The sequence below is a fragment of the Lissotriton vulgaris genome, chromosome 6 (assembly GCF_964263255.1).
Source record: "Lissotriton vulgaris chromosome 6, aLisVul1.2, whole genome shotgun sequence".
NCBI classification, from domain to species: Eukaryota; Metazoa; Chordata; class Amphibia; order Caudata; family Salamandridae; genus Lissotriton; species Lissotriton vulgaris.
The window spans coordinates 54,595,197-54,621,339 of NC_141694.1; positions in this window are offsets into that span (position 1 = coordinate 54,595,197).

Sequence of the window (26,143 nt, forward strand, 5' to 3'; positions counted from 1 at the left end):
GACACTACACCTTTATTTTTATAAAAGTAGAAAAGCTTTATATTCTCTCTTGTTGCTAGTTTCTTGTTTTGTGCTCAGATGCTAAATTGGTACCACATTTACAGTGAATTCAGTGCATTTACGCTTCTTGTTTTTGTAAACGTTCTCACTCCTTCTGTTCTAAATTACTTCTGCATTTCCGGCTTTACATTAATACACTCTCCAATAATTAATTCATAGTACACTATTACTTAACACCCTGGGAACATCCAGGCAATATAAATCTGGATTGGTACCTTGGTACCAAGAGGGTGACACTTTCCCCTCGATCAGGTGAGTAACTCCAGGGTTTCAGATGACAGATTAAATGCTACAATCAGCTTATTTATGACTGACTCAGAAGTTTGATAAAGGCAAGGCCAGAGTTTTCTTCCCCTTCCACCACTGAAAGAAAACAAAAGATTAAGCCACAATCCCCATCTTTATCAGCCTCAGAGGGTTCAGTTAACTTCTTCAGTGCAGTTGCTCTCCTTTGTTTCACTGGTTCCTCTTAACCCTAATTCAGACGACTTCTAGTCTCAGTCTTCCCCAATCCTGCCAGAGCTGGGCTTTCAGTTATCAAAGAAATTGGGGGAAAGTGGAGTTCTGGACTTTTTGGTTCCGTCCAGAGGTGTCAGGGATAACACCCGAAGACCCCGGAGTTCTACCTGTCTCGGTGCACAAACAAACAGAAACACGGGCTTCTCGATGGTGGCGTCAAAGACCAAAGGTTTATTACTGCAGGGACACAGAAGTCACAGAAACTACACACGGGCAGTATCTAGGAGCCTGTTCGATTTGTACAAAGAGGGTTGCTCCTTATATACTAAAAATTGGGCTTCGGGCAAATTCTTTACATGTTAGTACATTCCCAAACCTTTGTGTCCTAAACAATAAATATTTGGCGTTGCACAGGAATCGTCGGCAATATCTGATGTCAAAACATTACGAACGAGGGGTTCCCACTTTTCCATCATAATCCCATGTCAACTTTTCATTCAAGACCCGGACCGCCTCATCGTAAATTTCGTTACCTCCCCCTAATAAAGGCCCAGAAGGAAAAGAGCAGAGCCAGGTGCAGAAGATAGAAAAGCAGGATAAGAGATGTTTGTGGGTCGTAAATGGGCAAGGCTACCAGCTTCGGCCGCCTAATCATGATCAGGCCAACGAACATGAGAACCAGTATGGCAGGACTGGCCTCGGGCAGAGGAGGCAGTTTCTGTTGAGTCATGCAGCCATGGCGTGTTCTGTTCCAAGGTGCACGTGTCACTAGAGAGGTGAATCGCCGGCCAAGCCTACGTGTCTTTAATCGAAATGAAGTAATCAGAGGTCACTGCGTGTCCATTGTCTATGTGAGGGCAAGAAACACAAAATGGCTGCCATAATCTAAAATGGATGCCATGGGTAGATCAGAAATGTGTTTGTAACAGGAGTACTCTTGCTCGTAGCATAGCGAAAACACCAGGATATACTAAATGGACCATTTGCGGTTCGCTGATACCAAAATTATGTATTTACGACAATGTTGAAAACACGGGTTCAAATCGTCACGGAACCTCAGACCCTCCTTTTGCCCTTACATAGGCAATTACTCAGTCTATGTCAGAGTCTAATTCTATGCTCATCAGGTCAGTGACATGTTGCTGTATCATCATCCTTTCTCGCGCCTTTTCTCCAAACGCAGGTGGTTTTCTAAGACAGGTTGCAGCACAGAGACTACACAAAGCTGGACCACACTGGATAATCAGGCAACATGAGAATAGGAATACTAAGATGACACCAATGACCATCAGAACCTTCCATCCCCACGCTGATATCAGAGTCCAAACCCACTCCATGAAGGACCAGTTTCCCTTGTCTACATGTATAGAGTCGGAAATCTTATGTAGCTTAGAGATCGCCTCATAAACAGTTGGAGCATTATTGGGAATAAAGACACAGCAGCTCGATTGGATCATTCTGCATACCCCACCTCGATCTGCAAGTATCACGTCTAGAACCATACGGTTCTGCAACGTCATGAGACGATCCGCCTGAAGCTCAGCTGTCAAGTTGCTAAGGGCACCAGCAGTTTCGGTAATAGTAGATTCAACTACCCGTGTTAGCTGACGTATGTTTCTACTATTGGCCATAGGCCCCCAGAACGGAAGGAAACCTTTGAAGAAGTCTCCAGCTTCCTGACCAGCGGTATCTTCCTTGCTGAAGACACCTCTTGCTACTCTGGTTTTGTGATAATCAGAAGAAGCAGTGTATGTTGGAGGCAACAATCGAGCAATATAACATGATCCTGAAAAGTCAGCAGGCAACCATGTATACGCTCTGTCCTGACAGATGAAGTAGGTACCCCTAGCAGTAAGAAAGGCAGGGGAAGAGTTAGATGGAAACACGTAGGTCTCAACGCACTCACTCCTCCCTAGCTGAGCTCTCGGATTCCTCCCATTTCCTTGCAAACAGACTTGACCCCGGTGAGGTACGACCCAGACTGGAGTTGAGCTTTTACGCTTGCTTTCTCCCAAGCTAAGGGGATACTCTGTAGAGTTCCAACTCAAATACACCCGTAATTCATCTCTAGGGTAAGATGGAGTATTATTGACGTCTCTAATCATGTCAATAATTCCCTGGACTAAAGCTTTGTTGACAGAGTTGTATTTAGTGGAACGTGGTGGACGCGGAGGATAGGTCTCAAGGGCATAGGCAAAAATGGTCTGGAAGGCCTGAAATGATCCATTATAGCTAAAAGGCAAAACTAGATAGGGAATGCCTTTATCCATGGTGTGGGGTATCAAGCCACACACCCAGCAGTCTGTTGTGTTAACTACCAGTTGGTGTTGATGCAAGAGCTGTACAAATGTGTTATTAATGAATTCTGAGCGTCGAGCTTGTTCATGTTCAGGAAATGAGTGAAAAGAATGCATAGAAGAAACAGTAGAAGTAGCAGGATCAAGGGGAGGTACTGTTGTTACTGGCATAAAAATTAAATTCACACCAAAGACGATTCCACCCACCAACGTTATCAAAACAATCAAAAATGTAATGGCAAATTGCATTAGAAAACATTTGCTGTGAAGAATTCTGTAAAGTCTATTTCTGCGAACATAAATTACATTTTCTCGTTGCAGCTCAGGAAGCTCCATCTTCTACAATCCGCTCGCGACCACTGATGATGTGTACGTAGATGAAAATGCCTCTATCAGTTCTGGGAGTTCCCAGAACTAACAGAAAGATCGACCTTGTGTCTGACCCCTGCAGATTCAACTAGGCACACAGCCACGACCCTACGGCTGCCCAGACGGCAAGGCAATTTTTAAAACAACAAAACAATAGCAAACTTCCTGGCTGGAGGCAAAAGTGTCAAAATTCAAAATGTGTAAAATAGGCAGTTTCCTGCTTTATTTGTCCATATTGCGAGATCGTAAATTGTATCTCAGTTTTGCAGGAGCTGTTTGATCTGGAAACAGTGTATTATCAGTAGGTGTTGAAATGTTCAGGTTCGCAGTTGGCAAATGTTCTTCTGATGTGGACGACAAATGTTCAGAGTTCAAAGGAGCAGTTTCAGGAGAAGAGCCAGAGTTCGATGTATCAGTGATTAGTTCGGCATCGCTGAAAGGGATAAACCTGGGTGTTCGTTCAAACTCAGAGACACCAATTCCTTTCTTCACCCAGTTATCGTAAGGAAGTGGCAAGGGCACACGTTTGACGTGTGTCGTGTGGATCCAATTCTTGCGACCAGCCACACGAATAGCAGTTCTCGTTGCTAGCAGCACCTGGTAGGGGCCGACGAATCTGGGTTGAAGATTTTTCGTCCTTGCAAAATTGCGCACGACAACCTGGTCGCCAGGTTTCAGCTGATGACCTGGACTCTCCGGTGGCTTTGGCAATGCATCGAAAACCTGTTGGTGAATAAGACTCAATTTAGCAGTCAAGTCGTAAAGGTAATCAATCAACATTGGATATTCCAGCTGTCTGAACTCTTTTGGCCTAGGTACCCCCCAAATATTGGCAGGACGACCGAATACAATCTCATAAGGGCTAAGCCCTATTCGAGAATGTACAGTCGCTCTTGTGGATAACAGAGCCAAAGGCAGTGCATCTGGCCAGGGCAAACCCGTGGATGCCTGTATTTTAGCAAGTTTCAACTTGAGGGTGCCATTGTAGCCCTCAACTAAACCAGCAGACTGTGGATGGTTTGCACTATGAAATTTCTGCTTGATCCCTAAACCGGCACACACACTCTGCATAACTTTCCCTACAAACTCACTTCCGTTATCTGACCATACAATCCGTGGCATACCGTACCTAGGGAAGTATTCTTTGAGAAGAATTTTGGCAGTTGACAGGGCAGTGTTGTCCTTCAGTGGATATGCTTCGATCCATCTGGAGAAAGCACAAACTACCACTAGGACGTATTTTAGATTGTTGCAACGATCCATGTGAATGAAGTCTAACTGAATCACTTCAAAGGGACAGGAAGGAGGAGAGAAGTGACCAGCAGGTGTGGGGACTCCCTTGCCAGGATTATGCATCAGGCATACCATACAATTTTTCACCACTCTCTCTGCACACTTACTAATCCCATCATTCTTCCAGACTGGAGCCAACATCTTGCAAATCCCTTTAGAGCTGATGTACGCTGCTCCATGCGCCATCGTTACTACTGCAAGCACGTACGCATCAGGCAACATCCAACGCTGTTGTCCGACAGATCAATCCAACATCCACTCGAGTCCAATTTACCCGTACTCTCTTTCCATGCAAGCTTTTCCTCCTCAGTCGCCTCTTTCTGAATTTCTTTCACACTTTCCACTGTGTCCTCACACATTCCAGACTCCGAAATCCATCTTGCAGATGTTGCAACATACATTCTACTCATCATATTTCTAGCTGTCTGTTTAGCGGTCTCGTCAGCAAAAGCATTCCCACGACCAACATCATCCGTGATTGCTTTATGAGCACTGCATTTCACAATTGCAACTTCAGTCGGCAAGGTTAGAGATTCCAACAAGTCATTAACTAGCTGACCATGTTGAATCTTAGTCCCATGGGACGTAATGAAACCTCTTTCTTTCCACAAACGGCCAAAACTATGGGCCACGCCAAACGCGTACTGACTATCTGTGAACACATTCACTCTCTTTGCCTTAGCTAAAACACACGATCTTGTTAGTGCTATCAATTCTGCAGCTTGGGCAGAATTCTGACTCACTCTCGCAGTCTCCACAATCGTACTCAAAGTCGTTACTGCGTAAGCAGCAGTCACATCACCATTCTCTAGTTTAAAGCACGACCCATCAACATACAACGTGCCATCTGGATCTGACAACGGAGTGTCTTTAAGATCAATTCGTCCTTTTGTCTCCTCCTCGGTTCTGAAACAACAATCATGGGGTTCAGAATCACTCGACTCCTGATTAGTCGGCAACAATGTTGCTGGATTCAATACATTGCATCTTTTGATCTGAATATGACTCGCTAACAGTGTCAACTCGTATCCTGATAATCTAGCACTGGTAAGGTGTTGCGTCTTGCTTCGGTTCATGAGTGTATCCACAGTATGAGGAACCATGACCACTAGCATGTTATTCATCACCAAACCAGCAGATTGTCGAATGGAAGCTGCAGCTGCCGCTGTAGCTCTCAAACAACTAGGCAACGCTCTCGCTACCGGATCTAATGTTGATGAAAAATACGCACAAGGACGTTGTTTATCACCAAATCTCTGTGACAGAACACTCAACGCGCAACCTTCTCTCTCGTGAACATAGAGCGTGAATGGTTTACTGTAATCGGGTGTACCCAACACAGGAGCTGAACATAGTGCATTACGTAACTCAGAAAAACTCTCCTGACATTCAGCAGACCATGGCACCGGACTCGGAACACCTTTCCCAGTCAAAGCTACCAATGGTTTTGCTAGAAGAGAAAAATTTGGAATCCACTGCCTGCAGTATGAGGTAATACCTAAAGAGGCACGTACTTCTCTCTGTGTGCGGGGAACACTCATCTGCGTAATTGCTTTTATTCTCTCTGGGGTCAACTTCCTTCCCTCCTTTGACAAGAGATGACCTAGGTAGGTCACTTCTTGGCAGCAGTATTGCATTTTCGAAGGTGACACCTTATGGTTCAAACTAGACAAATGATGCAATAAGGAAATTGTAGCTGCTTTGCAAGTGTCCTTGTCATCGGCAGCCACTAGAAGATCGTCTACATACTGTACTAAGGCAGAACCAGGAGGAAGTACAAAGGAATCTAACTGACTTTTTAATGCCTGACTGTAAATGGATGGACTCTCACAATAGCCTTGTGGAGCACGTTTAAACCTGAAGCTTCGACCTCCTAGAGAGAAGCCGAAAATATCTCTGCTTTCCTCGGCTATCGGAATGCTGAAAAAGGCATTCTTCAAGTCGATGACTGAAAACCATGTAGCTGTAGCAGGAATCAACGTTAACAATGCAGTAATGTCTGGAACCACAGGAAACTGCGGAACCACAATTTTATTAACCTCTCTGAGATCGATAACAAATCTATACACTGGAGGCTTTGAAGGATCAGTACGTTTCAAAATTGGCAATACAGGACTGTTACAGACATTTCCTCTAGTTTCCTCAACCACACCTTTCTTAATCAAATCTTGCACAATCAATAAAAGTGCACGTTCACCTTCACTAGAGATCTTGTATTGAGGAATTCGTGGAAATTTGACATTTGCTTTCAAAGTGACTACATATGGTGGAATTTCCAAAAGGCCTACATCGTTAGGACCAGTCGCCCAAAGAGTATCAGGGAGAGAACGCAGCTCTGGTGGGAGCGCATCCATTGACAAGTACATCGGAGAGGTGATTCTTTTACCCAATGTAAGCTGTACTCCTGATGGAGAACAGTACAATGTCGCATATAGGCGTTTTAACAAGTCTAAACCAAGCAGATTTTCATTACAACCTGTCGTCAAAATCAAGGGTGCTTTCAATTGACACGGTCCAACAGAGATAGGCAAAGGACCAGATACAGGGTTGTAAACAGGGGCGCCTGAAAAACCTACTGAAACATTTGTTAAGCCGGACAAAGGTGCGCCAGGGAGTTTCGCATGAATGATAGAACTTTTTGCGGCACCAGTATCCAACAGAAACGGTTCGACTACACCTGATGTTGCTACTGCGACATAAGGCCCACTCTGATCCACTGGAACTGATACTACTCCTTCTCTCTGTCCATGGCTGTCCTAGTACTCAGTTTGCTGAAATCCCTCATCAACCTCACAATAGTCTTCAACATGATACTGTTGAGATCTATTTTGTTGGGCAGACTGTCCATTCCGCTGATCAAAATGATTAGAAGGGCGATCATTCGTTTGTGGAGGCATAGCACCTCGTCCTCGACCTCTAGAATTTTGCATAGAACCACCACGACCTCTCTGAGCTGCTGCAGCATTATTTTGCGCTAAGACTGGACACTCATTCTTATAATGACCCTCTTTCTTACAGTACGCACACTGGTTCCACTGATATTGCGGCCTCGGTGAACTATAATCTGTCCTTTGATATGATCCTTGCTGTGTATTAGTCTGATTCATGCGAGGCGGATATGCCTGCTGTAAAAGAACTTTAGTTTTTAAATCTTTCGTCTTCTTATCTGATTTCTCTTTCTCCTCTTTATCCCTATTTTCATAATACTGTGCAGTTGCAAGTATTTGCGCAGTTGTAGAGACAGCCCACGCACTCTCGGAATCTTTCAATTTATTACTGAGCTCTGGCAGTAGATTGTGTACAAATTTATCGACAAACAGTCTCTGTCCTCCTTCTGTACTCATATCCTGACCACTGTGATCTACAAAAGTCTCTTCGAACCTTGTGAAAAAGTCGGAGACACTCTCGTCTTTCTTCTGTCTGCATGCGGACAACTTGTCCCAGTTAACGCGCAATGCTGGCATCAGAGTCTTCATTAATTCAATTATTCTACCTGGAAGATTAGCAATTAGAGGTTCGGGTTTGGAACCACCTATTTGCTGACCATCTGCCGCAATAATAGCTGCCCAATCACCACCTAGGGCAACGGGATGATTCTCCTTACGGATTTTAGCCCATATTGGTTGCGGAACTACATTCCCAAATAACATGTCAATGTCCGCTAAATTCATCACACAAGCCTCAACTGTCTGTGCTAACTCTTTATAGTATCCGGCGGGATTCTTACGCGGATCTGGTAAGGCCTGTTTTACTGCTAACACTTCGGCTCGCTTCCACGGAATGTGTATCCACACTCTCTGGAATTGGGCCGGAGCGGCTGCAATACCATTGACAGCATCAGCTTGCACAGCTTCGCGCCAAATTGGAGGAACCTCCCTCATTGGATATTGGCGATTCTGCTTCGTACTATATTTCTCTAACTCTCTCGGCGAGCGAAGAGATGGATCATTCCTATAGCTTAATATTAGTTCCATCGCTTCCTTTATATCCTCACCAACTATCATACCCGCAGCGAATTCTTTCTGAACATTAATTAATTCTTCTAGATTTGATTCAGAATCATCTTCTTCTAATTCGTCACGCAAAAGAGAGCACATCTCGTCGAACACATATCGTTGTGTCGGTTCTTTCCATTGCATAAATGTATCTAATACATCTCTAGTACTATATCTTCTACTTTTCGAAATCCATCTAAGAGCGGTGGAATCTAATATTCCTCGTTCTTCAGTACTGGGAAGCTGACTACGTCTCTGAACAGAGTCAGAGGCAGGAGTCTTAATTAAAGTTTTATAGAAGGGAGACAGAATATTGGAGACGGAATCAGTGATTCTCCGACGAACAGAAAGTGGAGTCATAATACTAGCAGAAGTAGAAAACACGGTAGCAGTTGGAACAGATAGAACAGGAACAGTAGGAGTATCAGGCAAAGTAGCTTGTGAGACAACAGGTGTAAGTGATGCAGGTATAGGGAAAGAAGTCGGCAACCCTGGAAGAGGGGGTGCCGAAGGAACATTAACATTAACCACAGGAGGTACAGGAGCTTGATTCAGGGGGGCAGGAGCAGGAATACCAGGTTGACCAGCAACCGGCAATTGAACATTCGGTACAGGTGGAGCCGTAGCACCCTGTGCATACGGTGGGGGTGATCTTAACAAATAAGACAGCAGAGTATCATTCTCGGAGTCCTCTACCGCCTTAGTTGTGCTTGATGGCAAGGCAGGGTAGCACTTGTCCATCGCTAAATTATGCTCTCTAGTAGCCACCTCTATTGCTTTTTCAGACTCATTGAGCTGCAGCTGCTTAGCAGCCTGTTCTAAAGTCAACTCTTGCTCTTTCTGTTCTTTCTTCAATCTTTTAATTTCTCTCTGTTTAGATTCTTTTCGTCAATAACGGAAAGAATCAAACATTGCCGGCCGGGCTTTCTTCTTAAACAATTTCACTTCCAAATTATCAAGGACCTCGGGTTCAAAACTACCATGCAGTGGCCAACTAAGGACACCGTCTTTTTCGGTATAACGGACCCACACCTCATTATAAGATATCGGACCCACACCAAACTTACAATATAAATCGTAAAGAGGAGTTCCGATCGGAGGAACCAGACATGAGTCCTCCAACCGGGAATCACTGTTGCAACCAAAACACGACAGCATACAATTTTTCCGACTTACCATTTTATAATCCGGAACACAGAACAGACAAAAACACAAACAGAAATGTGCACTCGAACCAAGAGCTTAGGCCTACCAAAACGAACCAATGTATCGATACCCAAACTAAACCAATAGATTATCGTAACTAGAACAACCAGTGATAATCTTACGAAACCAAACCAAACCAAGAACTAAAAGGATTATCCAAACAGGAGCAACCCTTACGGAGTAACCAACTAGCAACCACTTAATACTTAACTGAGGCACTGAAGACGTCACCAAGGAGAAACCCGTCTTGTCTCGCCGTACTAAGGACTGCACCTCGGGTCCAAGACAGGGCGACGGTCAAGGCAACGGACCACTGCAGCCGTCCTGAACGGGAACCCTCGTGGAAGAGAACGTCGGGCCACTTTTGCGATATGCTGGGATCGATGAAGTGGGGCGCCTCCCTCTGGAATCTTCACACGAAGCTTCTCGAACTCTTCAGGCTTTTGGACCGGTACCGAATGACGTCGCCCCACATTGGGCGCCAATTGGAGTTCTGGACTTTTTGGTTCCGTCCAGAGGTGTCAGGGATAACACCCGAAGACCCCGGAGTTCTACCTGTCTCGGTGCACAAACAAACAGAAACACGGGCTTCTCGATGGTGGCGTCAAAGACCAAAGGTTTATTACTGCAGGGACACAGAAGTCACAGAAACTACACACGGGCAGTATCTAGGAGCCTGTTCGATTTGTACAAAGAGGGTTGCTCCTTATATACTAAAAATTGGGCTTCGGGCAAATTCTTTACATGTTAGTACATTCCCAAACCTTTGTGTCCTAAACAATAAATATTTGGCGTTGCACAGGAATCGTCGGCAATATCTGATGTCAAAACATTACGAACGAGGGGTTCCCACTTTTCCATCATAATCCCATGTCAACTTTTCATTCAAGACCCGGACCGCCTCATCGTAAATTTCGTTACCTCCCCCTAATAAAGGCCCAGAAGGAAAAGAGCAGAGCCAGGTGCAGAAGATAGAAAAGGTGGATAAGAGATGTTTGTGGGTCGTAAATGGGCAAGGCTACCAGCTTCGGCCGCCTAATCATGATCAGGCCAACGAACACGAGAACCAGTATAGCAGGACTGGCCTCGGGCAGAGGAGGCAGTTTCTGTTGAGTCATGCAGCCATGGCGTGTTCTGTTCCAAGGTGCACGTGTCACTAGAGAGGTGAATCGCCGGCCAAGCCTACGTGTCTTTAATCGAAATGAAGTAATCAGAGGTCACTGCGTGTCCATTGTCTATGTGAGGGCAAGAAACACAAAATGGCTGCCATAATCTAAAATGGATGCCATGGGTAGATCAGAAATGTGTTTGTAACAGGAGTACTCTTGCTCGTAGCATAGCGAAAACACCAGGATATACTAAATGGACCATTTGCGGTTCGCTGATACCAAAATTATGTATTTACGACAATGTTGAAAACACGGGTTCAAATCGTCACGGAACCTCAAAATAAAGATCTCCCTTCTGGTATCACGATCTATCGTTTCTCAGTCATACAACAGCCCCCTGCTTCCACCTTACTTGGGGCCAGCCGAGTACTGTGCCGTTGTAGCCAACCGGCCCTTTGCCACCAGACCTCCTCTCCCGGCAGTGCCTCCCTCGTGGGCGAGGTCAAGTGCTCACCAAACCGGCACCGAGGGGAGGCCTTCCTGGGCTAGCGGCGATGCGAGCTCCTCGAGTCGTCACCTCCGTCCTTCTGACGACCGCGTTGCTGGGCAAGTGCGAGGGAGCGGTGTCTCCGCTAGGCGCCGCCTTCGAGTTGTCTCCTCCGTCCCTCTGACGACCGCGTTGCTGAGCAAGTGCGAGGGAGCAGTGTCTCCGCTAGGCGCCGCCTTCCCTTCTTTCCTCCGGCAGTCAGGCACTTCGCTTCTGGGCCTGCGCACTGGTCGGCGCTTCTCTACCCTCTTCTCTGGAGGGTGGAACACCTCCACGGACCTGCGCAGAGTCGCGGAACCTCCGCAGACGCTACTCTCCCCACCAGAGTCTCTCCGGACTGAGCAGGGCACTTTGCTCACACCCGACCCGCTCTTCCAGCAGCCGGTAAGACGGTCTGGCGGTGTCCTCGAAAGCAGGGGGGAAGGGGAGACCAGAGGGGGGGCAGCAGGAAATTAAGGGCTGCTTCCCTCAGGGATCATGAACCAACGTCAGGGCTCGGTCAAAGGCTAAGGGGGGGGGAACGTCCTCAGGAAGAGGCTGACGACTTTAGAGATGAAATAACCACTGCTTGCGCGCCCACCTCCCCAGGCCACTGCCTCACTCCTAAAGCCCTATGGTCATCACAAAATGGCTGACCTCCCACTGGCCTTTATATAGGCTGACCTCAGAAGGTCCAGAAGGGACCTGAAGGTTCTGGAATGTTCCTATTCTACCCTATGGCCCAGTCCCTGAGTTGGCAGTTGTGGCAGTTAATAGCCACCATTTTGTGTGTCTTGTGAATCCAGTCAGGAAGGCGCCTAGGCCTCAAGAAAAGACTATGAGGTCAAAGAACACCTAACACCTAGGCCAACACCTGAAAAACCCAGTGGACATAAAAAATAAAGGTTTTGAGGGATAAAAAGGGGACAAAAATAAATAATTATTAGGAGGGACTACCTAAAGGGCAGACAGGTCTAACACGCGTCCCCCCCAGCTGAAAGTGGGGAGAGCTACCCAACTCCCCTAGTGATGAGGACTCCCCTGTGGCAGGGGAGTCCTCATCACTAAGGCGGAAATACCTAGAGAGACCGTCTGCATTGGCGTGGTCCACTCCAGGCCGATGTTCCACCCGGAAGTCCATTCCCTGTAGGGAGATGGACATTCAATTTTGGAAAAGGTGATGGACAGAGTTTCTGAATGATGCAGAATACTCCTACCCAGTCAAGAGATCAGGGCTTGATCCATCACCGTTTTTTAGCTCACTGCACCATCCCAGCTTCAGAACCTGGCTATATGCAAATTAGTCTGTTCCTGTCCCAGTGCATGATGGGAACAGGGCAAACCAAACTACCAAGCCAATTCTTATACTGGGAAGGAGACAAGCTACCGGGGACCGGTTTCTGGCATTTCAGCCTCGTCGGCCCGGCTTGCTTGAATCCTGATGGTGCAATGAGCTAGGGACTCACGTCTGAGTATACCCTCCCACACATAGTGTGGATAAAAATCAATTTTGGAAAAGGTGATGGACAGAGTTTCTGAATGATGCAGAATACTCCTACCCAGTCAAGAGATCAGGGCTTGATCCATCACCGTTTTTTAGCTCACTGCACCATCCCAGCTTCAGAACCTGGCTATATGCAAATTAGTCTGTTCCTGTCCCAGTGCATGATGGGAACAGGGCAAACCAAACTACCAAGCCAATTCTTATACTGGGAAGGAGACAAGCTACCGGGGACCGGTTTCTGGCATTTCAGCCTCGTCGGCCCGGCTTGCTTGAATCCTGATGGTGCAATGAGCTAGGGACTCACGTCTGAGTATACCCTCCCACACATAGTGTGGATAAAAATCAATTTTGGAAAAGGTGATGGACAGAGTTTCTGAATGATGCAGAATACTCCTACCCAGTCAAGAGATCAGGGCTTGATCCATCACCGTTTTTTAGCTCACTGCACCATCCCAGCTTCAGAACCTGGCTATATGCAAATTAGTCTGTTCCTGTCCCAGTGCATGATGGGAACAGGGCAAACCAAACTACCAAGCCAATTCTTATACTGGGAAGGAGACAAGCTACCGGGGACCGGTTTCTGGCATTTCAGCCTCGTCGGCCCGGCTTGCTTGAATCCTGATGGTGCAATGAGCTAGGGACTCACGTCTGAGTATACCCTCCCACACATAGTGTGGATAAAAATCAATTTTGGAAAAGGTGATGGACAGAGTTTCTGAATGATGCAGAATACTCCTACCCAGTCAAGAGATCAGGGCTTGATCCATCACCGTTTTTTAGCTCACTGCACCATCCCAGCTTCAGAACCTGGCTATATGCAAATTAGTCTGTTCCTGTCCCAGTGCATGATGGGAACAGGGCAAACCAAACTACCAAGCCAATTCTTATACTGGGAAGGAGACAAGCTACCGGGGACCGGTTTCTGGCATTTCAGCCTCGTCGGCCCGGCTTGCTTGAATCCTGATGGTGCAATGAGCTAGGGACTCACGTCTGAGTATACCCTCCCACACATAGTGTGGATAAAAATCAATTTTGGAAAAGGTGATGGACAGAGTTTCTGAATGATGCAGAATACTCCTACCCAGTCAAGAGATCAGGGCTTGATCCATCACCGTTTTTTAGCTCACTGCACCATCCCAGCTTCAGAACCTGGCTATATGCAAATTAGTCTGTTCCTGTCCCAGTGCATGATGGGAACAGGGCAAACCAAACTACCAAGCCAATTCTTATACTGGGAAGGAGACAAGCTACCGGGGACCGGTTTCTGGCATTTCAGCCTCGTCGGCCCGGCTTGCTTGAATCCTGATGGTGCAATGAGCTAGGGACTCACGTCTGAGTATACCCTCCCACACATAGTGTGGATAAAAATCAATTTTGGAAAAGGTGATGGACAGAGTTTCTGAATGATGCAGAATACTCCTACCCAGTCAAGAGATCAGGGCTTGATCCATCACCGTTTTTTAGCTCACTGCACCATCCCAGCTTCAGAACCTGGCTATATGCAAATTAGTCTGTTCCTGTCCCAGTGCATGATGGGAACAGGGCGAACCAAACTACCAAGCCAATTCTTATACTGGGAAGGAGACAAGCTACCGGGGACCGGTTTCTGGCATTTCAGCCTCGTCGGCCCGGCTTGCTTGAATCCTGATGGTGCAATGAGCTAGGGACTCACGTCTGAGTATACCCTCCCACACATAGTGTGGATAAAAATCAATTTTGGAAAAGGTGATGGACAGAGTTTCTGAATGATGCAGAATACTCCTACCCAGTCAAGAGATCAGGGCTTGATCCATCACCGTTTTTTAGCTCACTGCACCATCCCAGCTTCAGAACCTGGCTATATGCAAATCAGTCTACCGGTCCCTGGTAGCTTGTCTCCTTCCCAGTATAAGAATTGGCTTGGTAGTTTGGTTTGCCCTGTTCCCATCATGCACTGGGACAGGAACAGACTAATTTGCATATAGCCAGGTTCTGAAGCTGGGATGGTGCAGTGAGCTAAAAAACGGTGATGGATCAAGCCCTGATCTCTTGACTGGGTAGGAGTATTCTGCATCATTCAGAAACTCTGTCCATCACCTTTTCCAAAATTGGGAGATGGACATTCTCAACAACTTGGGATTTTCCTTTTCATTTGCATCAGCCAACAAAGAGGTCGATGGTCAGTCTGAACCAGGAAGTGCGAGCCAAACAGGCATGGCCGCAACTTCTTCAGAGCCCATACCACCGCAAAAGCTTCCCGCTCAATTGCACTCCACTTCTGTTCCCGGGGAAGCAGTCTCCTGGACAGAAAGACTACAGGCTGATCCAGACCCTCTTCATTGAGTTGCGATAACACTGCCCCAATGCCATGCTCTGATGCGTCTGTCTGGACAATGAACTCCTTGGAGAAGTCTGGGGCCCTCAGGACCGGTGCTGCACACATTGCCTGTTTCAATTTCACAAAGGCTTGCTGTCAGGCCTCTGTCCAGACTACCCGTCGAGGTTGTTTCTTGGATGTGAGCTCTGTGAGGGGCGCTACAATAGTGCCATATCCCTTCACAAAGCGACGGTAGTAACCTGTGAGGCCCAGGAAAGCTCGGACCTCAGTCTGGGTCTTGGGGGGTTCCCAGGCCATGATTGCCTCAATCTTTGACTGGAGGGGCTGCACTGTTCCCTACCCACCAAGTGGCCTAGGTACACAACCGACCCCTGCCTAATCTGACATTTACTGGCCTTGATTGTCAAGCCAGCCTGTTTCAGGGCCTGGAGAACAGCTTGCAAGTGACGCAAATGGTCCTCCCAACTGCTGCTGAAGACGGCAATGTCATCCAGGTAAGCAGCGGAGAAAGCCTGCATTCCAGAGAGGACCTGGTTCACCAGCCGCTGAAATGTGGCAGGGGCGTTCTTGAGGCCAAAGGGCATCACACAGAACTGGTAGTGTCCCTCAGGTGTGGAGAAAGCTGACCTTTCCTTTGCTCCATCTGTAAGGGAGACCTGCCAGTACCCTGAAGTAAGGTCAAAGGTACTCAGGTATTGGGCAGCTCCCAGCCGGTCAATCAATTCATCCGCCCGAGGGATCTGATGAGCATCAGTCTTGGTCACTGAGTTCAGTCCCCGGTAATCCACACAGAACCTCAGTTCTGGAGTGGTGCCCGGTGGGGCAGCTTTTGGTACTAAAACCACCGGACTGGACCAGGGGCTACTGGAAGGTTCAATAACTCCTAGCTCCAGCATCTTGGTAACCTCACCGTGGATGCTGGACTTCACCTTGTCTGACAGCCGGTAGGTCTTTGACTTCACTGGTGGGCTGTCTCCTGTGTCCACATCATGGGTACACAGGTGGGTCCTTCCCGGGACAAGGGAGAACAACGAAGAGTACTGCTCCAATATCTGGCGGCAGTTCTCCCGCTGCTCAGAAGTTAGGGATGGGGAGAGAATCACTCCCTCCACCGACCCATCCTTTTCCTGAGACGAAAAAAGGTCAGGGAGAGGCTCGCTTTCCGCTTCCTCTCCTCCATCAGTCACCATCATCAAGATGACCTCGGGCCTCTCATGGTGGGGTTTGAGGCGATTAGCATGCAGCACCCGTAGGGGCTGTCGAGGGGTCTTAAGATCCACCAGGTAGGTGGCCTTACCCTTCTTCTCCAACACCTCAAAGGGGCCTGTCCAGCGATCCTGGAGAGCACTTAGCTCTCCAGGCTCCATCACCCACACTTTCTGGCCAGGCTCCAACTCCACCGGGTGAGTGTTGTGGTCATACCACTCTTTCATTACTGCTTGACTGGCTTCCAAGTTATCAGAAGCTTGCTTCCACAACTTTGCCATTTGGCTCCGGAAGGCCAGCATGTAGCTCACCACATCCTGGGGAGGCTTTCTGGGAGACTTTTCCCATCCATCCTTCACCAGGCTGAGAGGTCCATGCACAGGGTGCCCGTACAGTAGCTCAAAGGGGCTGAAGCCCACTTCCTTCTGCGGCACTTCCCTGTAGGAGAATAGCGAACAGGGCAGGAGGACGTCCCATTTCCTCCGCAGGCTCTCAGGCAGACTTCTTATCATGCCTTTTAAGGTCTTGTTGAACCTCTCTACCAGTCCATTGGACTGGGGGTGGTATGGAGTGGTGAACTGGTAGGCCACTCCACACTCCTTCCACATTGCCCGCATATATGCGGACATGAAGTTGGTCCCCCTGTCGGACACAACTTCCTTGGGGAAACCCACTCGGGTAAAGATCCCCATCAGGGCCCTAGCCACAACAGGTGCAGTGACAGTCCTCAGAGGAATTGCCTCTGGGTACTGCGTGGCGTGATCCACCAGAACCAGGATAAACCTGTGACCAACGGTAGTTGGTGGATCTGATGGCCCCACAATGTCGATGCCCACCCTTTCAAAGGGGGTGCTAACGACAGGAAGTGGTTCCAGGGGAGCTTTCAGCTTCACCCCTGTCTTCCCACTGGCTTGACAGGATACACACGTCCGACAATAAGTGTCGGATGCCACTTTCATCTGAGGCCAGTAAAAGTGGGGGACAAGCCGGGCAAAGGTCTTGTCCTGACCTAAGTGTCCTGCCAAGGGAATCTCATGAGCCAATTCTAGAAGAAAGGCTCGGTATCGTTGAGGGACTACCAAGGACCGTGATGAACTGGGCAAAGGTACCTTGGGTTCACTGTAGAGCACTCTGTCCTCCCAGTAAATGTGGTAGTGCCCTGCAACGTTCCCTGCTGCCTGGGCTTCGGCCTGTCGCCTCAGTCCCTCAAGGGTAGGGCACTCCTTCTGGCCCTTACAAAATTCCTCCCTGGTAGGCCCTCCTTCCACATGCCACTCAGCAGGGATAGGTAAGTCCTCCAGGGAGACTACTTCCCCCTCCACGGACTCCTGGCCCACCACCGCAGGTAGCCAATCTGTCTCATGGGTCGTGGAAGCCGAAGCAGGCTCCTCCTGTCTTCGGGTCTTTCCCTTTTTGGCAGCAGGCTGGGCCATTGTTCCAGGCTCCAGCACAGGCGAACTCCCTCTCCGGGTAGTCGCAGACCTTGTGCTTGCACAGGCCCAGTCAGGTGTACCCAGCATCTCCGAATGAGTCTGGTATTCCACCTCCTTCCAAGCATTGTGCTCCATGTCATTTCCCAACAGACAATCGACTGGCATGTCAGGGCTTACGGCAACTCGAAGTGAACCTGCAACCCCTTCCCACTCAAAGGGAACCTCGGCCACAGGGTAGTGGCCCAATCTGCCGCCAGCCATCGCGGCGGGGTGGAGTACATGTGGAATCACCTGCTCTGGAGACACCAGTTGACTCCTTACCATAGTCATACTGGCTCCTGTGTCTCTCAGAGCTTCCCCTCATTGGCCATTGATGGTGAGCCATTGCCCATACTTGGTAGTATTTGAGGGTACCTGGATCTTAGGAACCATCTCCTGATCACCCAGGGACACTAAGGTGACACCCGCCCACTCACCCCCCTTATCTAAGGGCAACTCCTCCCCGAGCACTACACTAGCTACTCCTGGGGCTTTTCCTCCAGTGGGAGGGGGTGGTCTCTTTGGGTACTTGACATCTCCCTTATAATGTCCAACACCACCACACTCAAAGCAGTGGACAACCCTTGGCTACTGGCTTTTGCCAGGATAAGGGTTTCTGGGTGGGTTAGCCTTAGGGGTGAATCCTGTTCCCTTTCCCTGAAAACTGTTTTGGGGACCTTTTGAGAACTCCCGCTTTTTATCTCCCCCCTCCTTCTTCTGGGAGGTGCCCTGTCCGGCCCTTTGGGAATCCCCTCCAGTCCCCTTTGAGGACACCCGGGTACTTGCCCAGATGTCCGCCTCCTCTGCAAGCTTCCTGGGGTTGGTCAGCTTGCTGTCCACCAGGTGTTGACGCAGCTTGGGAAAACATTTCTCGAGTAGGTGCTCTTTGAGAATAAGGCCGTCAACCCCTCATAGTCCCTCACCTCACTGCCTTGTATCCAACCCTCTAGTGCCTTCCTTGCATAGTCCAGGAAATCCACCCAATTTTGTGTGCCTAATTTGTGACTTCCCCTGAACTTTTGCCGGTACTTCTCTGGGGTCAGCCCAAACTTATTAATTAGCGCCACTTTCATGGTGGGGTAGTGGGTCTGCTCTTCCTGTTCCAGGGCCAATAGTGTGTCCCGTCCAGTAGGAGGCATGTATTTGTACAAACCACCCCCCCAGTGTTTTTCCTGGATCCCATGGGCTCTTAAGGAGACCTCATAGGCAGCCAGCCACTTGGCGATGTCATCCCCTGGGCTGTAGCTGGCAACTATATCTTTAGGTAGGTAGGGTCTGGATTCCCTGGTCAGTTCTTTTGTTTCGCTGCCACCATTTGGAGAATTGGAGGGTCCTATCTGTAGGGACTTGAGTTCTAGCTCTCTAAGTTTCAACTCGTGAGCCATCCTTTGTTCCTCCCTCTCCTTTTCCAACCTGGCTAACTCCCACTTTAGCTGTCTTTTTTCCCTCCTGTCCACTAGTTCGGCTTCGGTTAAACTTCTTCCGGAGACACTGCTGCCCTCCCTTGAGAAGGTCCTAGGTCCTGGGAGTAGGTTTTCCATCTCCGGATGGAACAATCCCTCTACCTCTATGACTGTGTCCCGGTCCGTCCCCTCTTCCTCCTCCTTTCCCTCTCCATGTGCTGCCACCCAAGCCCTCAAACTGGTCTGGAGTTCCCCCTTCTTGGCACCACGCTTAAAAAACACTCCCATCTTCTGGCAAAAATCTCTAAGCTGGGCTGCAGAATAGGTTTCTAGTTCCTCCAGAGCAAATTCCATTTTGCTTATGAGATATATAGGGACAACCACTCGGGAAGAATTGGTTCAAAAGGGGCAATTCGAAGTTACCTCCACCCACCACCAGGAGTAAATTTGGAAAACAAAAAAAAATAATTAGGGAGTCCGCAAGGAGAAAACTCCAGGTGTAGGCCTGTGGAGTACACTTTGTTAATTCAGAGTAGACGCAAACACAGTTCTCATCCCTCCGCTAGACACCAATTATGTTGGACCTGGGGTTTCCAAGTCACATAGGGTAGCTTGGCACTAAGTAGGAAGGCCTAACTCAAAGGTACATGTGTTAAGTTTGCGTCTCACTCACTCAGTAACTCAATGTTCATCCACCCAAAAATGACACTACACCTTTATTTTTATAAAAGTAGAAAAGCTTTATATTCTCTCTTGTTGCTAGTTTCTTGTTTTGTGCTCAGATGCAAAATCGGTACCACATTTACAGTGAATTCAGTGCATTTACGCTTCTTGTTTCTGTAAACGTTCTCACTCCTTCTGTTCTAAGTTACTTCTGCATTTCCGGCTTTACATTAATACACTCTCCAACAATTAATTCATAGTACACTATTACTTAACACCCTGGGAACATCCAGGCCATATAAATCTGGATTGGTACCTTGGTACCCAGAGGGTGACACTTTCCCCTCGATCAGGTGAGTAACTCCAGGGTTTCAGATGACAGATTATATGCTACAATCAGCTTATTTATGACTGACTCAGAAGTTTGATAAAGGCAAGGCCAGAGTTTTCTTCCCCTTCCACCACTGAAAGACAACAAAAGATTAAGCCACAATCCCCATCTTTATCAGCCTCATAGGGTTCAAATAACTTCTTCAGTGCAGTTGCTCTCCTTTGTTTCACTTGTTCCTCTTAACCCTAATTCTGACGACTTCTAGTCTCAGTCTTCCCCAATCCTGCCAGAGCTGGGCTTTCAGTTATCAAAGAAATTGGGGAAAGAAAGATCTCCCTTCTGGTATCACGATCTATCGTTTCTCAGTCATACAACAGCTCCCTGCTTCCACCTTACTTGGGGCCAGCCGAGTACTGTGCCGTTGTAGCCAACCGGCCCTTTGCCACCAGACCTCCTCTCCCGGCAGTGCCTCCCTCGTGGGCGAGGTCAAGTGCTCACCAAACCGGCACCGAGGGGAGGCCTTCCTGGGCTAGCAGCGATGCGAGCTCCTCGAGTCGTCTCCTCCGCCCTTCTGACGACCGCGTTGCTGGGCAAGTGCGAGGGAGCGGTGTCTCCGCTAGGCGCCACCTTCGAGTCGTCTCCTCCGTCCCTCTGACGACCGCGTTGCTGGTCAAGTGCGAGGGAGCGGTGTCTCCGCTAGGCGCCGCCTTCCCATCTTTCCTCCGGCAGTCGGGCACTTAGCTTCTGGGCCTGCGCACTGGTCGGCGCTTCTCTACCCTCTTCTCTGGAGGGTGGAACACCTCCACGGACCTGCGCAGAGTCGCGGAACCTCCGCAGACGCTACTCTCCCCACCAGAGTCTCTCCGGACTGAGCAGGGCACCTCGCTCACACCGACCCGCTCTTCCAGCAGCCGGTATGACGGTCTGGCGGTGCCCTCGAAAGCGGAGGGGGGGGGAAGGGGAGACCAGAGGCGGGCCAGCAGGAAATTAAGGGCCGCTTTCCTCAGGGATCATGAACCAACGTCAGGGCTCGGTCAAAGGCTAAGGGGGGGACGTCCTCAAGAAGAGGCTGTCGACTTTAGAGATGAACTAACCACTGCTTGCGCGCCCACCTCCCCAGGCCACTGCCTCACTCCTAAAGCCCTATGGTCATCACAAAATGGCTGACCTTCCACTGGCCTTTATATAGCCTGACCTCAGAAGGTCCAGAAGGGACCTGAAGGTTCAGGAATGTTCCTATTCTACCCTATGGGCCCAGTCCCTGAGTTGGCAGTTGTGGCAGTTAATAGCCACCATTTTGTGTGTCTTGTGAATCCAGTCAGGAAGGCGCCTAGGCCTCAAGAAAAGACTATGAGGTCAAAGAACACCTAACCCCTAGGCCAACACCTGAAAAACCCAGTGGACATAAAAATTTAAAGTTTTGAGGGGCAAAAAGGGGACAAAAATAAATAATTAATTAGGAGGGACTACCTAAAGGGCAGACAGGTCTAACACGCGTCCCCCCAGCTGAAAGTGGGGAGAGCTACCCAACCCCTTGGGAGTCCTCATCACTAAGGCGGAAATACCTAGAGAGACCGTCTGCATTGGCGTGGTCCACTCCAGGCCGATGTTCCACCCGGAAGTCCATTCCCTGTAGGAAGATGGACCATCTCAACAACTTGGGATTTTCCCCCTTCATTTGCATCAGCCAACGAAGAGGTCGATGGTCAGTCTGAACCAGGAAGTGCGAGCCAAACAGGTATGGCCGCAACTTCTTCAGAGCCCATACCACCGCAAAAGCTTCCCGCTCAATTGTACTCCACTTCTGTTCCCGGGGAAGCAGTCTCCTGGACAGGAAGACTACATGCTGATCCAGACCCTCTTCATTGAGTTGCGATAACACTGCCCCAATGCCATGCTCTGATGCGTCTGTCTGGACAATGAACTCCTTGGAGAAGTCTGGGGCCCTCAGGAACGGTGCTGCACACATTGCCTGTTTCAATTTCACAAAGGCTTGCTGACAGGCCTCTGTTCAGACTACCCGTCGAGGTTGTTTCTTGGATGTGAGCTCTGTGAGGGGCACTACAATAGTGCCATATCCCTTCACAAAGCGACGGTAGTAACCTGTGAGGCCCAGGAAAGCTCGGACCTCAGTCTGGGTCTTGGGGGGTTCCCAGGCCATGATTGCCTCAATCTTTGCCTGGAGGGGCTGCACTGTTCCCCTACCCACCAAGAGGCCTAGGTACACAACCGACCCCTGCCCAATCTGACATTTACTGGCCTTGATTGTCAAGCCAGCCTGTTTCAGGGCCTGGAGAACAGCTTGAAAGTGACGCAAATGGTCCTCCCAATTGCTGCTGAAGACGGCAATGTCATCCAGGTAAGCAGCGGAGAAAGCCTCCATTCCAGAGAGGACCTGGTTCACCAGCCGCTGAAATGTGGCAGGGGCGTTCTTGAGCCCAAAGGGCATCACACAGAACTGGTAGTGTCCCTCAGGTGTGGAGAAAGCTGACCTTTCCTTTGCTCCATCTGTAAGGGAGATCTGCCAGTACCCTGAAGTAAGGTCAAAGGTACTCAGGTATTGGGCAGCTCCCAGCCGGTCAATCAATTCATCCGCCCTAGGGATCGGATGAGCATCAGTCTTGGTCACTGAGTTCAGTCCCCGGTAATCCACACAGAACCTCAGTTCTGGAGTGGTGCCCGGTGGGGCAGCTTTTGGTACTAAAACCACCGGACTGGATCAAGGGCTACTGGAAGGTTCAATAACTCCTAGCTCCAGCATCTTGGTAACCTCACCGTGGATGCTGGCCTTCACCTTGTCTGACAGCCGGTAGGTCTTTGACTTCACTGGTGGGCTGTCTCCTGTGTCCACATCATGGGTACACAGGTGGGTCCTTCCCGGGACAAGGGAGAACAACGAAGAGTACTGCTCCAATATCTGGCGGCAGTCCTCCCGCTGCTCAGGAGTTAGGGATGGGGAGAGAATCACTCCCTCCACCGACCCATCCTTTTCCTGAGACGAAAAAAGGTCAGGGAGAGGCTCGCTTTCCGCTTCCTCTCCTCCATCAGTCACCATCATCAAGATGACCTCGGGCCTCTCATGGTGGGGTTTGAGGCGATTAGCAAGCAGCACCCGTAGGGGCTGTCGAGGGGTCTTAAGATCCACCAGGTATGTGGCCTTACCCTTCTTCTCCAACACCTCAAAGGGGCCTGTCCAGCGATCCTGGAGAGCACTTAGCTCTCCAGGCTCCATCACCCACACTTTCTGGCCAGGCTCCAACTCCACCGGGTGAGCGTTGTGGTCATACCACTCTTTCATTACTGCTTGACTGGCTTCCAAGTTGTCAGAAGCTTGCTTCCACAACTTTGCCATTTGGCTCCCGGAAGGCCAGCATGTAGCTCACCACATCCTGGGGAGGCTTTCTGGGAGACTTTTCCCATCCATCCTTCACCAGGCTGAGAGGTCCACGCACAGGGTGCCTGTACAGTAGCTCAAAGGGGCTGAAGCCCACTCCCTTCTGCGGCACTTCCCTGTAGGAGAATAGCAAACAGGGCAGGAGGACGTCCCATTTCCTCCGCAGGCTCTCAGGCAGACTTCTTATCATGCCTTTTAAGGTCTTGTTGAACCTCTCTACCAGTCCATTGGACTGGGGGTGGTATGGAGTGGTGAACTGGTAGGTCACTCTACACTCCTTCCACATTGCCCGCATATATGCTGACATGAAGTTGGTCCCCCTGTCGGACAAAACTTCCTTGGGGAAACCCACTCGGGTAAAGATCCCCATCAGGGCCCTAGCCACAACAGGTGCAGTGACAGTCCTCAGAGGAATTGCCTCTGGGTACCGTGTGGCGTGATCCACCAGAACCAGGATAAACCTGTGACCAGTGGTAGTTGGTGGATCCAATGGCCCGACAATGTCGATGCCCACTCTTTCAAAGGGGGTGCTAACGACAGGAAGTGGTTCCAGGGGAGCTTTCAGCTTCACCCCTGTCTTCCCACTGGCTTGACAGGATGCACACGTCCAACAATAAGTGTCGGATGCCACTTTCATCTGAGGCCAGTAAAAGTGGGGGACAAGCCGGGCAAAGGTCTTGTCCTGACCTAAGTGTCCTGCCAAGGGAATCTCATGAGCCAATTCTAGAAGAAAGGCTCGGTATCGTTGAGGGACTACCAAGGCCCGTGATGAACTGGGCAAAGGTACCTTGGGTTCACTGTAGAGGAGTCCGTCCTCCCAGTAAATGTGGTAGTGCCCTGCAACGTTCCCTGCTGCCTGGGCTTCGGCCTGTCGCCTCAGTCCCTCAAGGGTAGGGCACTCCTTCTGACCCTTACAAAATTCCTCCCTGGTAGGCCCTCCTTCCACATGCTACTCAGCAGGGATAGGTAAGTCCTCCAGGGAGACTACTTCCCCCTCCACGGACTCCTGGCCCACCACAGCAGGTAGCCAATCTGTCTCATGGGGCGTGGAAGCCGAAGCAGGCTCCTCCTGTCTTCGGGTCTTTCCGTTTTTGGCAGCGGGCTGGGCCATTGTTCCAGGCTCCAGCCCAGGCGCACTCCCTCTCCGGGTAGTCGCAGACCTTGTGCTTGCACAGGCCCAGTCAGGTGTACTCAGCATCTCCGAATGAGTCCGGTATTCCACCTCCTTCCAAGCATTGTGCTCCATGTCATTTCCCAACAGACAATCGACTGGCACGGCAGGGCTTACGGCAACTCGAAGTGAACCTGCAACCCCTTCCCACTCAAAGGGAACCTCAGCCACAGGGTAGTAGCCCAATCTGCCGCCAGCCATCGCGGCGGGGTGGAGTACATGTGGAATCACCTGCTCTGGAGACACCAGTTGACTCCTTACCATAGTCATACTGGCTCCTGTGTCTCTCAGAGATTCCCCTCTTTGGCCATTGATGGTGAGCCATTGCCCATACTTGGTAGTATTTGAGGGCACCTGGATCTTAGGAACCATCTCCCGATCTCCCAGGGACACTAAGGTGACACCCGCCCACTCACCCCCCTTATCTAAGGGCAACTCCTCCCCGAGCACTACACTAGCTACTCCCGGGGCTTTTCCTCCAGTGGGAGGGGGTGGTCTCTTGGGGCACTTGACATCTCCCTTATAATGTCCAACACCACCACACTCAAAGCAGTGGACAACCCTTGGCTACTGGCTTTTGCCAGGATAAGGGTTTCTGGGTGGGTTAGCCTTAGGGGTGAATCCTGTTCCCTTTCCCTGAAAACTGTTTTGGGGACCTTTTGAGAACTCCCGCTTTTTATCTCCCCCCCTCCTTCTTCTGGGGGGCGCCCTGTCCGGCCCTTTGGGAATCCCCTCCAGTCCCCTTTGAGGACACCCGGGTACTTGCCCAGATGTCAGCCTCCTCTGCAAGCTTCCTGGGGTTGATCAGCTTGCTGTCCACCAGGTGTTGACTCAGCTTGGGAAAACATTTCTCGAGTAGGTGCTCTTTGAGAATAAGGTCGTACAACCCCTCATAGTCCCTCACCTCACTGCCTTGTATCCAACCCTCTAGTGCCTTCCTTGCATAGTCCAGGAAATCCACCCAATTTTGTGTGCCTAATTTGTGACTTCCCCTGAACTTTTGCCGGTACTTCTCTGGGGTCAGCCCAAACTTCTTAATTAGCGCCACTTTCATGGTGGGGTAGTGGGTCTGCTCTTCCTGTTCCAGGGCCAATAGTGTGTCCCGTCCAGTAGGAGGCATGTATTTGTACAAACCACCCCCCCCAGTGTTTTTCCTGGATCCCATGGGCTCTTAAGGAGACCTAATAGGCAGCCAGCCACTTGGCGATGTCATCCCCTGGGCTGTAGCTGGCAACTATATCTTTAGGTAGGTAGGGTCTGGATTCCCTGGTCAGTTCTTTTGTTTTGGTGCCACCATTTGGAGAATTGGAGGGTCCTATCTGTAGGGACTTGAGTTCTAGCTCCCTAAGTTTCAACTCTTGAGCCATC